The sequence below is a fragment of the Nicotiana tabacum genome, chromosome 11, assembly GCF_000715075.1.
Source record: "Nicotiana tabacum cultivar K326 chromosome 11, ASM71507v2, whole genome shotgun sequence".
Classification (NCBI taxonomy): Eukaryota; Viridiplantae; Streptophyta; class Magnoliopsida; order Solanales; family Solanaceae; genus Nicotiana; species Nicotiana tabacum.
The window spans coordinates 148,587,292-148,602,064 of NC_134090.1; the positions used below are offsets into that span (position 1 = coordinate 148,587,292).

The 14,773-nt window shown below is 41.3% G+C and overlaps 1 long non-coding RNA gene across 1 annotated transcript; it reads right to left on the reverse strand.

The window, feature by feature from the left end:
• Positions 1–5,070: 5,070 nt before the first annotated feature.
• Positions 5,071–6,867, reverse strand: LOC142166575 (uncharacterized). The gene is made up of 3 exons (XR_012696986.1): positions 6,728–6,867; positions 6,329–6,395; positions 5,071–5,342 (listed from the first exon to the last, which is right to left on the reverse strand). It is a non-coding gene; the product is annotated as an uncharacterized LOC142166575 (long non-coding RNA).
• Between the last annotated feature and the right edge of the window lie 7,906 nt (positions 6,868–14,773).

Consider the following 14,773-nt stretch of genomic DNA (forward strand, 5'->3'; position numbering starts at 1 on the left):
CACAACCACATATAGTGGCACCCCCTCAAAGGATGCTCAGGATTTCATATTCAGCTGTCATGAGGTTCTACGGACTATGGGCATTGTAGAGACCAATGGGGTCGACTTCGCCACTTTTCTCCTAGCAAGATCCGCCAAGACTTGGTGGAGGGATTTCTGTTTAGCCAAGCCAGCAGGGTCGCCATCATTGACCTGGGATCAGTTTTCAGAGTTATTTCTGGGGAAGTTTCTTCCAGTTACTTAGCGAGATGCTCTTCGCAGGCAGTTTGAGCGTCTCCAGCAAGGTCCTATGATGGTCACCTAGTATGAGACCCGGTTCATTGATCTTGCTTGTCATGCCAATGTGATACTCCCCACCGATAGAGAGAGGGTGCGGAGGTTTATTGATAGGTTGGCCCAGCCGAACCGTGTTCAGATGGCCATGAGTACCGGTAGTGAGATTTCATTTCAGGAGGCGGCAGATGGTGCCCGCCGGATAGAGATGGCACTTGCTCAGGGAGGTGGTCATGGGTCTGATAAGAGGCCCCGTCATTCGGGTAGATTCAGTGGTACCTCGTCTGGAGGTAGGGATTCTTATGGTAGAGGCCATCCTTCGAGGCCCTTTCAGTCAGCTCTCCAAGCTTCTCATGGTACACCAGGTGGTCGTGGTTCTCAGCCGCAGTATTCTGACCAGCAACTCTTCAGTTCACCATCAGCACCTATCAGTGCACCACCACTTCGTTATTCTCAGCAGCCGAGGGCTTGTTATACTTGCGGCGATGTGAGTCACATTGCCAGATATTGCCCTCGAGCTTCCAGCAGCTCACAGCAGCAGGGTCCTCGCCCGATGATCCAGGCAGCAGTTTCCCCATAGCCTGCCCAGCCAGCTAGAGCCGGAGGTAGAGGACATAGAGGTGGAGGTAGAGGTCTTAGCGGTGGAGCTCAGACCGCTAGAGGTAGGGGTCAACCAGCAGCAGATCGTCCCTGGGATATGATTCAGGGAGGTGGGGCCCAGCCCCATTGTTATGCTTTGCCAGCCAGGCCAGAGGCTGAGTCATCAGATGCTGTGATTACAGGTACTATTCTGGTCTGTGATAGGGATGCTTCTGTGCTATTTGATCCCGGATCTACGTATTCATATGTGTCGTCCTATTTTGCACCCTATTTGGTTATGCCTAGTGACTCGTTGAGTATTCCTGTTTATGTGTCAACACCCGTGGGTGATTCTATTGTGGTCAACCAAGTTCATCGTTCTTGTATCGTAGTGTTTGGGGGTCTTGAGACCCATGTTGATTTGTTGCTTTTGGACATGGTCGACTTTGATGTTATATTGGGGATGGATTGGTTATCCTCGTACCATGCTATCTTGGATTGCCATGCCAAGACCGTGACCTTAGCCTTACCGAATTTACCCCGTTTAGAGTGGAGAGGGACTTCTGGTCATTGTACCCGCAGTGTTATCTTGTATGTGAAAGCTCGGCGTATGGTCGAGAAGGGATGTTTGGCCTACTTGGTGTATGTTCGCGATTCTAGCGCAGAGGCCCCTTTTATTGATTCTGTGCCCGTTGTTCGGGAGTTTCCTGAGGTTTTCCTTTCAAACCTGCCGGGTATGCCGCCCGACAGGGATATCGACTTTTGTATTAATTTGGCTCTGGCCACTCAACCCATTTCTATCCCGCCATATCGTATGGCCCCGCCGGAGTTGAAAGAATTAAAGGAACAGCTGTAGGATTTGCTTGAGAAAGGTTTCATTAGACCCAGTGTTTCGCCTTGGGGTGCACCGGTGTTGTTTGTTAAGAAAAATGATGGTTCGATGATAATGTGCATCGATTACCGGCAATTGAACAAGGTTACAATTAAGAATAAGTACCCACTGCCGAGGATCGACGATTTATTTGACCAGCCTCAGGGTGCGAGGGTATTTTCAAAGATAGATTTGAGATCTAGCTACCACCAGCTGAGGATTAGGGCGTCTGATGTCCCTAAGACAACATTTCGCACTCGGTATGGGCACTATAAGTTTTTGGTCATCTCATTTGGATTGACTAATGCCCCAGCAGCATTCATGGAGTTGATGAACCGAGTGTTCAGACCTTATTTGGACTTGTTCGTGATAGTCTTCATTGATGATATTCTTATATACTCCACAGTCAGGAGGAGCAAGAGAAGTACCTCAGAGTGGTCCTTCAGACCCTAAAGGATAGTCACTTGTATGCTAAGTTCTCAAAGTGCGAGTTTTGGTTGAGTTCAGTCACATTCCTGGGTCATGTCGTATCAGCAGCAGGTATTCAGGTAGACCCGAAGAAGATAGAGGCAGTCAAGAACTGGCCTCGACCAGCTTCAACTATGGATATTCGGAGTTTCTTGGGCTTAGCAGGTTACTACCATCGGTTCGTAGAGGGGTTTTCATCCATTGCAGCCCCTATGACCAGATTGACCCAGAAGGGTGTCCAGTTCAGGTGGTCAGACGAGTGTGAGGCAAGCTTTCAGAAGCTCAAGACGGCTCCGACTACGGCACCAGTATTGGTTTTTCCCACAGGTTCAGGGCCATATACGGTCTATTGTGATGCGTCTCATATTGGTCTTGGTGCAGTGTTGATGCAGGAAGGCAAAGTCATTGCTTATGCTTCGAGGCAGTTGAAGATCCACGAGAAGAATTATCCGGTTCATGATCTCGAGTTGGAAGCCATTGTTCATGCTTTAAAGATCTGGAGGCATTACTTATATGGCGTGACGTGTGAGGTGTACACTGATCACAATAGTCTTCAATATCTGTTCAAGCAGAAAGAGTTGAATTTGAGGTAGAGGAGGTGGTTAGAGTTGCTAAAGGATTATGATGTTACTATCTTATACCACCCGGGGAAGGCCAATGTGGTGGCCGATGCATTGAGCAGGAAGTCCGCCAGCATGGGTAGTCTTGCTTATATTCTAGCCAGCCATAGATCGCTTGCTTTAGATGTTCAGGCCTTGGCCAATCGTCTTGTGAGGTTGGATATTTCTAAGCCTAGCAGAGTGTTAGCTTGCACGGTTGCTCGTTCCTCACTATTAGAGCGTATCCGCGAGCAGCAGTTTGAGGATCCCCATTTGTGTGTCTTGAGAGACACGGTGCAGCATGGAGGTTCCAAGAAAGTAACCTTAGATGATGATGGTGTATTGAGATTGCAGGGGCGAGTTTGTGTGCCCAATGTTGATGGGATTCGAGAGTTGATCTTAGCGGAGGCCCACAGTTCTCGGTATTCTATTCACCTAGGCTCCGCGAAGATGTATCAGGATCTGAGGCAGCACTATTGGTGGTGTAATATGAAGAAAGACATCGTTGTGCATGTTGCTCGGTGTTTGAATTGTTAGCAGGTTAAGTACGAGCACCAAAGACCAGGTGGTCTATTTCAGAGGATTGTACTTCCCGAGTGGAAGTGGGAGAGGATTATGATGGATTTCGTTACTGGACTTCCGATGACTCGGAAAAAGTTTGATGCAGTTTGGGTCATTGTTGATAGGCTGACCAAGTCAGCGCATTTTGTTCCTGTTGCAGGCACCTATTCGTCCGAAAGGTTAGCCGAGATTTATATCAGGGAGATTGTTCGCCTTCATGGGGTGCCGCTATCTATCATTTCGGATCGGGGTACGCAGTTTACCTCGCATTTCTGGAGAGCGGTTCAGCGAGAGTTGGGCACCCAGGTTGAGTTGAGTACAACATTTCATCCCCAGACGGACGGTCAGTCCGAGAGGACTATTCAGATTCTTGAGGACATGCTCCGAGCCCGTGTCATTGATTTTTGAGGCTCGTGGGACCAGTTTTTGCCTTTAGCAGAGTTCGCCTACAACAACAGCTACTAGTCCAGCATTCAGATGGCTCCGTATGAGGCGTTGTATGGTAGGCGATGTCGGTCTCCAGTTGGATGGTTTGAGCCGGGAGAGGCTCGATTATTGGGTACGGATTTGGTTCAGGAAGCCTTGGACAAGGTCAGGATTATTCAGGATAGACTTCGTACAGCTCAGTCCAGACAGAAGAGTTATGCAGACCGCAAGGTCTCAGAGATGTTGCTTTCATGGTTGGTGAGCGGGTATTGCTCCGTGTATCGCCTATGAAGGGCGTGATGAGATTTGGGAAGAAGGGCAAGCTCAGCCCTAGGTTCATCAGTCCATTTGAGATTCTTGATCGTGTGGGAGAGGTGGCTTATAGACTTGCCTTGCCACCTAGCTTGTCAGCTGTGCATCCCGTGTTTCATGTATCTATGCTCCGGAAGTATCGCTGAGATCCATCGCACGTGTTAGATTTCAGCACTGTCCAATTGGACAAGGATCTGTCATATAAGGAGGAGTCGGTGGCTATTCTAGACCGGCAGGTTCGACAGTTGAGGTCGAAGAGTTTTCCTTCGGTGCGTGTTCAGTGGAGAGGTCAGCCTCCTGAGGCATCGACCTGGGAGTCCGAGTCCGATATGCGGAGCCGTTATCCTCATTTATTTCCCGACTCAGGTACTTCTTTCTTTTGTCCGTTCGAGGACGAACAGTTGTTTTAGAGGTGGAGAATGTGACGACCCAAGGGGTCATCACCGTAATTCTTCCTTGTTCCGTGCTCCCGAGGCCTTGAAAACCTCACTTTTAGTCGCCTCGATTTGCACGCGCAGTTCGGGCGAGTAGCCGGAAAGTTTTTATTTTCGAATATGTGGATTTTGTGAAAAATTTGATGAATTTTGGTATTAATATGCATAATGTTGACTTCGGTCAATATTTTGGGTAAACGGACCCGGACCTGTGATTCGACGGTCCCGGAGGGTCCGTAGGAAAATATAGGACTTGGGCGTGTGCCCGGAATCAAATTCCGAGGTCCCAAGCCCGAGAAATGAATTTTTGAAAGAAATTATTTTCTGAAATTTGATATGAAAATTTGAAATGAAAAGGAGTTAGAAAATATAGGTATCGGGCTCGTATTTTGGTTCCGACGCCGGGTACAAGTCTTAAATATGTGTTAAGCACTATCTGTAAAGTTTGTGTCACGACCCAAATCCCGGTCGTGATGACGCCCAGCACACTACTAGGCAAGCCCGACCATTATTCAACACTTAACCCAATTTATCAAAAATAGCGGAAAGAAATATCAATTAAGCAAGATTAAAGTACTGAAGAATTTAACAAAATACACAATATAATCTCACTAGGACCCGGTGTCACGAATTTGAGCCTCTAGAATACAGAATATCATCCTAATACATGGTATATCCAAAGTCTGATAATGCGGAAATAAAGAGATAGGATAGGAGGGAGAAGATCAATGGCTGCGAATGCCGTGCAGCTACCTCGATACTCCCAGAAGCTGGATCTGCTGATCAACTGGATCTACTGAGCCTGAGACTGCCTTGGATCTGCACACAAGGTGCAGGGAGTAAAGTGAGTACTCCGACCCAGTGAGTAATAAAAGTAACTACAGTCCGAAGATAAGAAAATCCAGTAAATACACAAAGTAAGCTAAAATCCAAATATACACCAATATATGGAACTGAGCAGCTAAACAACAGTATAAATAGAAATCTATGAATGCAATGCAATGCATATGATGGTACATTCCAGCACCCACTGCGGCGTGCAGCCCGAGCCATCCTATTTATTTATCGTCGACGGCGCTCACTGGGGTGTGTACAGACTCCAGAGGGGCTCCTACAGCCTAAGCGCAATATCTTGGTCAGTCATTGTTACCTGACCGGTCAGCCATTGTTACCTGACCAATTTATATCATACAGTGCCATTGTTGCCACTGTTCAAGTATATCATCCAGTGTCATTGTTACCACTGTTTCAAGTATATCACACAGTGTCATTGTTACCACTGTTTCAAGTATATCACACAGTGTCATTGTTACCACTGTTTCAAGTATATCACATAGTGTCATTGTTACCACTGTTTCAAGTCACTTTATAATCAGTCCAGAAAATAATATAATAAGCCCCTTGGGCATTTACAAAACAGAAGTTCCTAGCCCGGAATACATTTAAAAATATCATTTAAGTTTTCAACACTTAGAATTATGGCTGAGTTTGCAAAACAACATTTAAAACCTTGGACTAAAATTAAATAATATGCAAATCATGCTAAGCAGTAATATCAATCCTCGAAGGATTTTACAAATCGGCACAAGGACCCAAACATGGCATCAAGCCCCGTAATATCAATGAAGTATGTGTATCAATCACCAGTATAGTATAAACATCACACGGGATGGACCAAGTCACAATCCCCAATAGTATCCAACCCCGCACTCGCCATGGAGTGCGTGTCACGCCTCAATATAGCGTTACGATGTGAAAGTCTGGGGTTTCAAACCCTCAGAACAACATTTACATCTATTACTCACCTCTAACCGGCCGTAGACTAGTCCTCAATGACCTTTCCTCTTGAATCGACCTCTTCGCGCATCGAATCTAGTCAAAACCACAACGAATATGTCACAATAGGCTAAAGGAATATAGCCCAATCGAAAAGACTCGAAAAATGTTGAAAATTCCGAAATTAGCAAAACCCGAGCCCCGGGCCCACTTCTCGAAAAATTACAAAAGTCATATCACCGGATTCCTTGTCTCGCCACGAGTCCGTACATATAAAATTTACCAAAATCGGAGTTCATTTGACCCCTCAAATCACCAAATCTTATTTTCAAATCCCTAGGCCTAAATCCTTAATTTTTCTACAATTTTCATGCTCAAATCCATACATAATTGATGTACTTAACTTAAAATAGGTGGGGATAACTTACCTTCACATTGATGATGAAAATCCCCTCTTGAAGCTCCCCAAAAATCGTCCATACTTTGAAGAAATGAAGAAAAGTGAGCTAAATCCGTGTATAAAAGAATCTGCCTGTGCTTCGTCGAGTTGTACCTTGCACTTGTGCTATACAAGTTGTACATCCTATTAAAATTATTCCTTGTCGGACACATTCTGTTTAAACACCCATAACGTCTTGTATAAATATCCAAATGACAAACGGTTTGAAGCTTTAGAAACTAGACTCAAAGATATTTAATTTGATAGGTTGTACACCACATAACTCTTTATATATCCCGAGATATGAGCTTCTAAAGTGCATCGTAAATTTTGCCGAAATTGCTCCAACAGCCCTTTTCGATCCATCGTAACTTTCTGAGATGATATCTAAATCGTGAATGGTTTAACTTTCCGAACACTAGAATATATGGGCTAAAACTTTTGTGTTTTGCACTTTTTCTGATTTCTTATAGATTACAAGATATGAGCTTCTAAACTGGACTACTCGCAGCAGAATTTCTGCAATTTTCTGCAATTTTTCCTAAGTCCGAAATCACTCCGAGACACCTCCGAAACACTCCCGAGCCCTCGGGGATCCAAACCAAATATGAACACTGACTCTAAAACATCACACAAACTTGCTCGAGCGATCAAATCGCCAAATAAACATCAAAATCAATGATTTGAGCCTTAAATCCAAGAATTCTTTCAAATTTCGTAAACTTTCAAATTTTCCAATTTAAGGCCGAAACCCGTCAAACAACGTCCGTTTGTAACCAAACTTTACAGGAAGCGCTTAACCAACATATATGACCTGTACCGGGCATCGGAACCAAAATACGAGCCCGATACCATTACTTTCTGATCAAATTTCATTTTCATTTTCCTTAAACATTTTCAGAAAACAATTTCACGAAAAAATTCATTTCTCGGGCCTGGGACCTCAGAATTCGATTCCGGAAACACGTTCAACTCCCATATTTTTCTATGGACCTTTCAAGATCGAAAAATTATGGGTCCGGGTCCGTTTACCAAAAATGTTGACCAAAGTCAACTTTAACAATATTAAATATCAAAATTCTTCAAATTTTTCACATAATTCATATATTTCAACACAAAAATATTCCGGACACACTCCTAAGTCCCAAATAACCTAACGAAGCTATCCAAACCATAAAATTTGCATTTCGAATCCGATATCAAAATTTCCACTTCCGGCCAAATTTTCTCAAAAACCTTCAATTTTCCCTCTTTAGCCGAACGACTCCAAAATGACCTACGGACCTCCGAATTCACTTCCGATCGCACTCCCAAATCCAGAATCACTATACGGAGCTACTCCCAGTCTCGAAATCCCAAACGGACATCAATAACACTGAAATGCATTTTAAACCAAACTAATGCAATTTCTTCTAAAATGCTATCTTCCACAATAGGCGCCAAAACGCTCTCGGATTATCCAAAACCCGATCCGGGCATACGACCAAGTCCGAAATCATCATACGAACCTGCTGGAACCTTCGGATCCCAATTCCGAGGTCGTTTACTCAAAATTCCAATCCTAGTTCATTTCTTCAATTTTAAGCTTTCAAAATGAGAATTTCCATTTAGATTTGACTCCAAACTTCCTGAATTTTAATTCTGACCATACACACAAGTCAATATACCTGAGATGAAGCCGCTCATGGCCTCAAACTATTGAATGACATGCTGGAGCTCAAAATGACCGGTCGGGTCATTACAGTTTGGCTAAAAACGGACGTCATATGACGTGTTTCAGACTTAAAATGGAGAATATGAGTTATGAAAGTTGAAGAAATAAAATCATGTGTTTGAGGCTTGATCCTATGTATATGATGTTATTTTGGCGATTTGATCGCACGAGTAAGTCCGTAAGATGTTTTTAAGGTTGTGTACATGTTTGGTTTGGAGCCCCGAGGGCTCGGGTGAGTTTTGAATGGGGCCTGGGAGGTCTTGGACTTAAGAAAATGCAGGTTCAGGTGTTGCAGACACCAGCGCAGCCACGGTCATTCCGCACGGTCCGTGCTGGAGCTGCACGGCCGCGATGCATTTTTGTGCGGTCCGCGTGGCTGAGTCTGCGGGCTAGGGTTTCAGGTTAACCAGCGCGGCCGCGCACCAAAACAGTGCGGTCCGCACTGGAAGAGTTCAGAGAAGCCCCAATTTTTCTCCCACTTGGCGTGGCCGCAACACATTTTTGTGCGGTCCGCGCCAGGTCCTCAGAAAGGTATACAAGTTCGGATAATCTCAGTCATTTTTCACTTTTCAAAAACCTAAAACCTAAGAGGCGATTTTCCCAACAACTTTTCTTCCCCCAAACGATTGGTAAATGATTTCTAACTTAATTTCTTTATTCCTTAACATCTTTTAACATAATTTCAACTTCAAATCAAAGATTTTCATGGGGAAAATTGGGTGTTTTGGGTAGAACCTAAGTTTTCTTCAAATTGAGAAGTTGGACCTCAATTTGGGGTCTGATTTAAAAACAAATCATATATTTGGATTCATGGGGGAATGAGTAACCAGGTTTTGGTCCGAACCTCGAGTTTTGACCACGTGGGTCCGGGGGTATTTTTGACCTTTTAGGGTAAAACCTTGAAAAAAATCTATTTTCATGCATTGGGGATGATTCATTTAGTAATTATTAATGTGATTAAATAACTTATGACTAGATTCGAGCGGATTGGTGGTGGAATCAAGAGGTAAAGCTATACTAGAAGCGTGGGTTGAGTTTGGAGCATTCAAGGTAAGTATTTGTTCTAACTTTGGCTTGAGGGAATAGGATTAAAATGATATTTACTACTTGCTAATGTGGAGTATGGTGTATAGACATGGTGACGGTTATCTATGCACCGGAGTCTAGCATGACCGTGAGTCTTGATTGCTTTTAATTCGAATAATGTGACACAAGCTCCTTGTTTATTTGATGAGTTTCATATAATGTGAACGTTTGAGGTAAAATTGTGTTTGGTGTACTTTTGGAGCGTTAGCTCAAACATGAATGTGTTAGTTGAGGAAGAATGGATTTAAAAAGGAGAATGTCTTATGAATACTCCCTCGCCAGGATGTGTAGACTGATATATATATATTCTCCCTTGTCGGGATATTTTGGGCTGTTAGTTGTACCCTTGTCGGGTTAAAGGTATTGAGTTGTTATTCTCCCATGAAGGGGTCTACTATATGAAGTTAGATATTATGAACTATATTATGGGATCGTGTGGCACGCCGTCCACTTATATATGATATTATGGGATCGTGTGGCACGCCGTCCACTTATATATGATATTATGGGATCGTGTGGCACGCCGTCCACTTATATATGATATTATGGGATCGTGTGGCACGCCGTCCACTTATATATGATATTATGGGATCGTGTGGCACGCCGTCCACTTATATATGATATTATGGGATCGTGTGGCACGCCGTCCACTTATATATGATATTATGGGATCGTGTGGCACGCCGTCCACTTATATATGATATTATGGGATCGTGTGGCACGCCGTCCACTTATATATGATATTATGGGATCGTGTGGCACGCCGTCCACTTATATATGATATTATGGGATCGTGTGGCACGCCGTCCACTTATATATGATATTATGGGATCGTGTGGCACGCCGTCCACTTATATATGATATTATGGGATCGTGTGGCACGCCGTCCACTTATATATGATATTATGGGATCGTGTGGCACGCCGTCCACTTATATATGATATTATGGGATCGTGTGGCACGCCGTCCACTTATATATGATATTATGGGAGGTTAATTGTTGTAGGTCCTGTTTAGCCTCGTCACTACTTCGCCGGGGTTAGGCCAGGCACTTACCAGTACATGGGGTCGGTTGTGCTGATGCTACACTCTGTGCTTGTGCACAGATCAGGGAGCATCTTACGGATCACAGCAGTAGGATTTCTGGGAGCTATCTTCAGTCCAGGGACTCTCGAGGTAGCCTAGCTGGCGTTCGCATGCCGAAGTCCCTTTCCATGTTTTTCGTTTGTTCATCTTGTATCAGACAAACATGATGTATTTCCTTTCAGACATTGTTTGTAGTATTCTGTAGTAGTCCGTGAGCTAGTGACACCAGACCTTGGGTAGTGATGTGTATTAAACTTCTGCACTTTTGGTTTTTAGTTGCTTTAGATTTAAAATCTTCCGCTTAAATTTTGTCTCGTTTATTATATTGTTTGAAAGAAAGCAGGAAAGGTGTTTTAAATATTTGTCTTGCCTAGCTCCGATAGTAGGTGCCATCACGACACCCGATGGTGGGAAATCCAGGTCGTGACACTGTACTGGTCGTGCGGACTACCGCCAACCTTGAAAGGTACTAAAATAGCTAGATCTGGATGGCCATGCGGACTACCACCCGCCTACCCTGATCCTGGTGTAAATGGTATCAGAGCCTAGGAACTTTCATGGTAAATATATAATAGGTATGAAATATTCATCATAGATATGAAGCTTTTGAAATGGATCTGGGAGAAACAAGTACTAAAGGTACTAGATTTGAAGAGGTAGATATACCTCAAAACCTTGATTTGTTAAATAAATGGACAATTCCTAAAGTTTTTATAAAAACCATTTATGATTATGGTTGGTTTGATAAACTTTCTTCAAAACAATTGATAAAAACGACTGAATAGTCTTTGGCGTTAAATTCTTCTAAACAGACTATTCGTTTGTTAAACAATCATGATATTGACTTATACAAACATCATTATCATTACTTACATATTGGTATGGTTCAAATTGAGTTTAAACCTTGACTTATACAAACATCATTATCATTACTTACATATTGGTATGGTTCAAATTGCGTTTAAACCTTTAACCCTTAAAGGGTTACTAGAGACCTTTTTGGCAGCTCTTAGAGATGCTAGAAATCTGAATTTCAAACAATCTCTGATGGGTTCGATTGAATCTACTGTGGCCTATGGTCCAGTATATTTTAATACTCAACCCAAACTGCAACTATCTCTTTCTGATGTTAATATTCTTGATGCCTTGACTTTAAATGTGAAAACGCATGGTTATAATTATGTGCCTGGTTCTGAACTTATATCTCTGTCTTATAGGATTTATTTTAAATTATTATCTACTTTGAATCCTAAATGTAAGTTATACGATACATCAGATTAGACCATACTGGTGGAAACTAATTTTGCAAGGTCCAAAGTCACCATTAGGAGACCTATTAGGTGGGAAGAAATTAATTTCCCAACTACTTGGACTTTAAATTCGGTTATATCCCCAAGTCAGATTACTAACGACTTGTCAAATACTGAATTTTTACATGTTACTCAAAATACGGATGGTAGGATTTGTATTCAATTTGATGATAAGTCTACTATTTATAATAGGCATTCGTTCTCTAATCATAGACTTCTACCTGCTATTCAACATATCTCTCATATTGAACCAGTCTACGGTCCAGCTCGCAATCGAGCACCCTCTATACACACTATTACTAGTAAAGTTAGTAATAAGCCTGTTGAAAGGGTTGAAAGGGTTAGAGTTAACCCTCAAACAAATATTGTTCAGGATAATGATAATATTTCTGATAAGGATATTCCTTCGGTTTCTGAGATGGATTTCGACCCCAATAGTACTTAATGATTCCACATCAAATTGATTTTAGCCCCGGTTCTCGAGCACAAAGATATATTCAAAAGGAATTTGTTAGTGATAAATGGAGCCAGTTTATAACGTGTTTTTTCGATACTTATAGCAAAGATGATTTGAATAGTATTTCTCAAAAATTTTATGAAAATTGTGCTTTGCATAATCAAATTATGTATTTTGTTCCTTGGTTTATAACAACTTATTTGCCTCTTTATTTAAAGGTACTAGAAAGATCTTATAAAGATGAGAGTGGTAATATTACTAAAGTCATTTATCCTCCTCACGCCTCCTTTATTTTACCTAATAATACTGGTATTACCTTCACTGCTTTTCAAAAATTTATTGATGATAACGTAGCAGCTATTAGTATCTCAAAACAATTATTTGGGTTTATATGTAAAACTTTAGGAGAATATATCGGTTCTCTTGATAAAAACCTTGATGATTTGGCTGTTTTAATAAAAGAAATGACTGTTAAGAGAGGACCAACTGATGTTGCCTCCACTTCAGGAAGTAAAACAGTTGATCAAGCTATTCTTACTCATGTTCAAAGACCGCCTGAGATTCAGAATTTTAAATTTAAATCTCTTGATGACTTGGCACAACTTCTTGATAAAAAGCTTTCTCGTTTGAATGTTAGACCAATTGGTTTATCTAAAAATTTTGCTGATAGAATTGAAACCGTTTCTGATTATAAAACTGAGACATGGTCAGAGTTTAATAAACTCAAAGGTATAGTTAAACCCAATAGTAAGTATGCTGACAAACCAAGGATGCAAACTTACTATTATCCCCGTCCTACTCCTCAAGATGTGTTGATTGAGGAACGCGACTGGAATTGGACTAATACGTCTTATAGTGGTTCCGAAATTTATGAATGGAATCTTGATGGCTTAGCTGATAGACAAGTAACTATTCTTGTATATAGAATGCTTACGTACTCAACTATCTGTAAAAATATTAAGAACACATATAGAACTATTTGCAAAATGATTATTGCAGGCTTTACTGGCCAACTTCGTGGCTGGTGGGATAATTATTTATCCGTTGAAGAAAAGGCTTTAGTTATTAATGCTACTGCCATAGACGAGGGTGTTAATAATATAGGAATGACTCTAGTTAAGGGTAGAGAAGATGCAGTGTATACCCTTATCCTTATAATTTTAGAGCATTTCAATGGTAGATTTACCTCAAATCATGAGACCATCAGAACCTTACTTAATGGGCTTCGATGTAAGACTCTTAGTGAATTTAGATGGTATAAAGATACTTTTATGAGTAGGGTTATGGAACTACCCGAGAATAAATATGAGCATTGGAAAGCTAAGTTTATAGACGGTCTTCCTTCCTTATTTGCTGAAAGGGTAAGGAAAGTATTAAGGGGTAGTTACGGTAAAATTCAGTATGGTCATTATACCTATGGTAAACTTATAGGAGTATGTACACAAGAAGGATTAAACTTGTGTAATGAGCTAAAGCTTTCTAGACAACTTAAGATTGATAAGCTTAAAGAGAAATCCCAATTAGGTGACTTCTGTACCCAGTTCGGTTTACCCGGAACCTCTTCTCAAAGTAGGAAGAAGAAGAAAAATAAATATCATAGGTATCCTAACCCGGATAGCCCGTATAATAAAAAGAGGTCTAGATATAGGTCTAAGGAAGAGTGTGATACTAGAAAAGCGCATCGAAAATCTACCCGATTTACGAAGAATAGATCAAAGAGAGATCTCGCTGATATTAAGTGTTATAAGTGTAGAAAGTTTGCTCATATTTCTCCAAATTGCAAGCTTCAAATAGCAGAAAACCTTAGAAATCGATGATGAGTTACGCTATAAGGTTTATAGCTTGTTATACACTTTAGGATCAGAATCTGACTATTACTCTGAGACTGAATCTGAGGATGAAGTTGATTTAATTGATTTATCTGATAGTGATAAAAATGTTGATACTTCTTGCATAACTTGCAACGATGATATTTGTACTTGTGATGATGACGAATTTTATAAATTGCAATCATAATTTCATGATTTGAATATGAAAACTATTACATCTAACAATGTAATAGAACTTTTAAAGGAAGTTACCGATGAAAAACTTCGTGAAAAAATTATTAATTTAGCTACAAGTTCTAGTTCTAGTAATTCAAAACCTTTTGAAAAATATAAGAACGAATTTGAACATTTTGCGCCTTATTCTTTGTCTGAAATTAATAAACGACTTCATAAGTCCAGTACACCTAGCAGATATGCTTCTTTTGATGATTTGAAAATCGAAATTGAGAATTTGAAAAGAGATATTAAGTCTCTTAAACAAAATCAAATGATTTGTGATCACCGGATTACTCAAATTGAGAAAAATAATTCTCTAATTGATTTTCCAACTGAT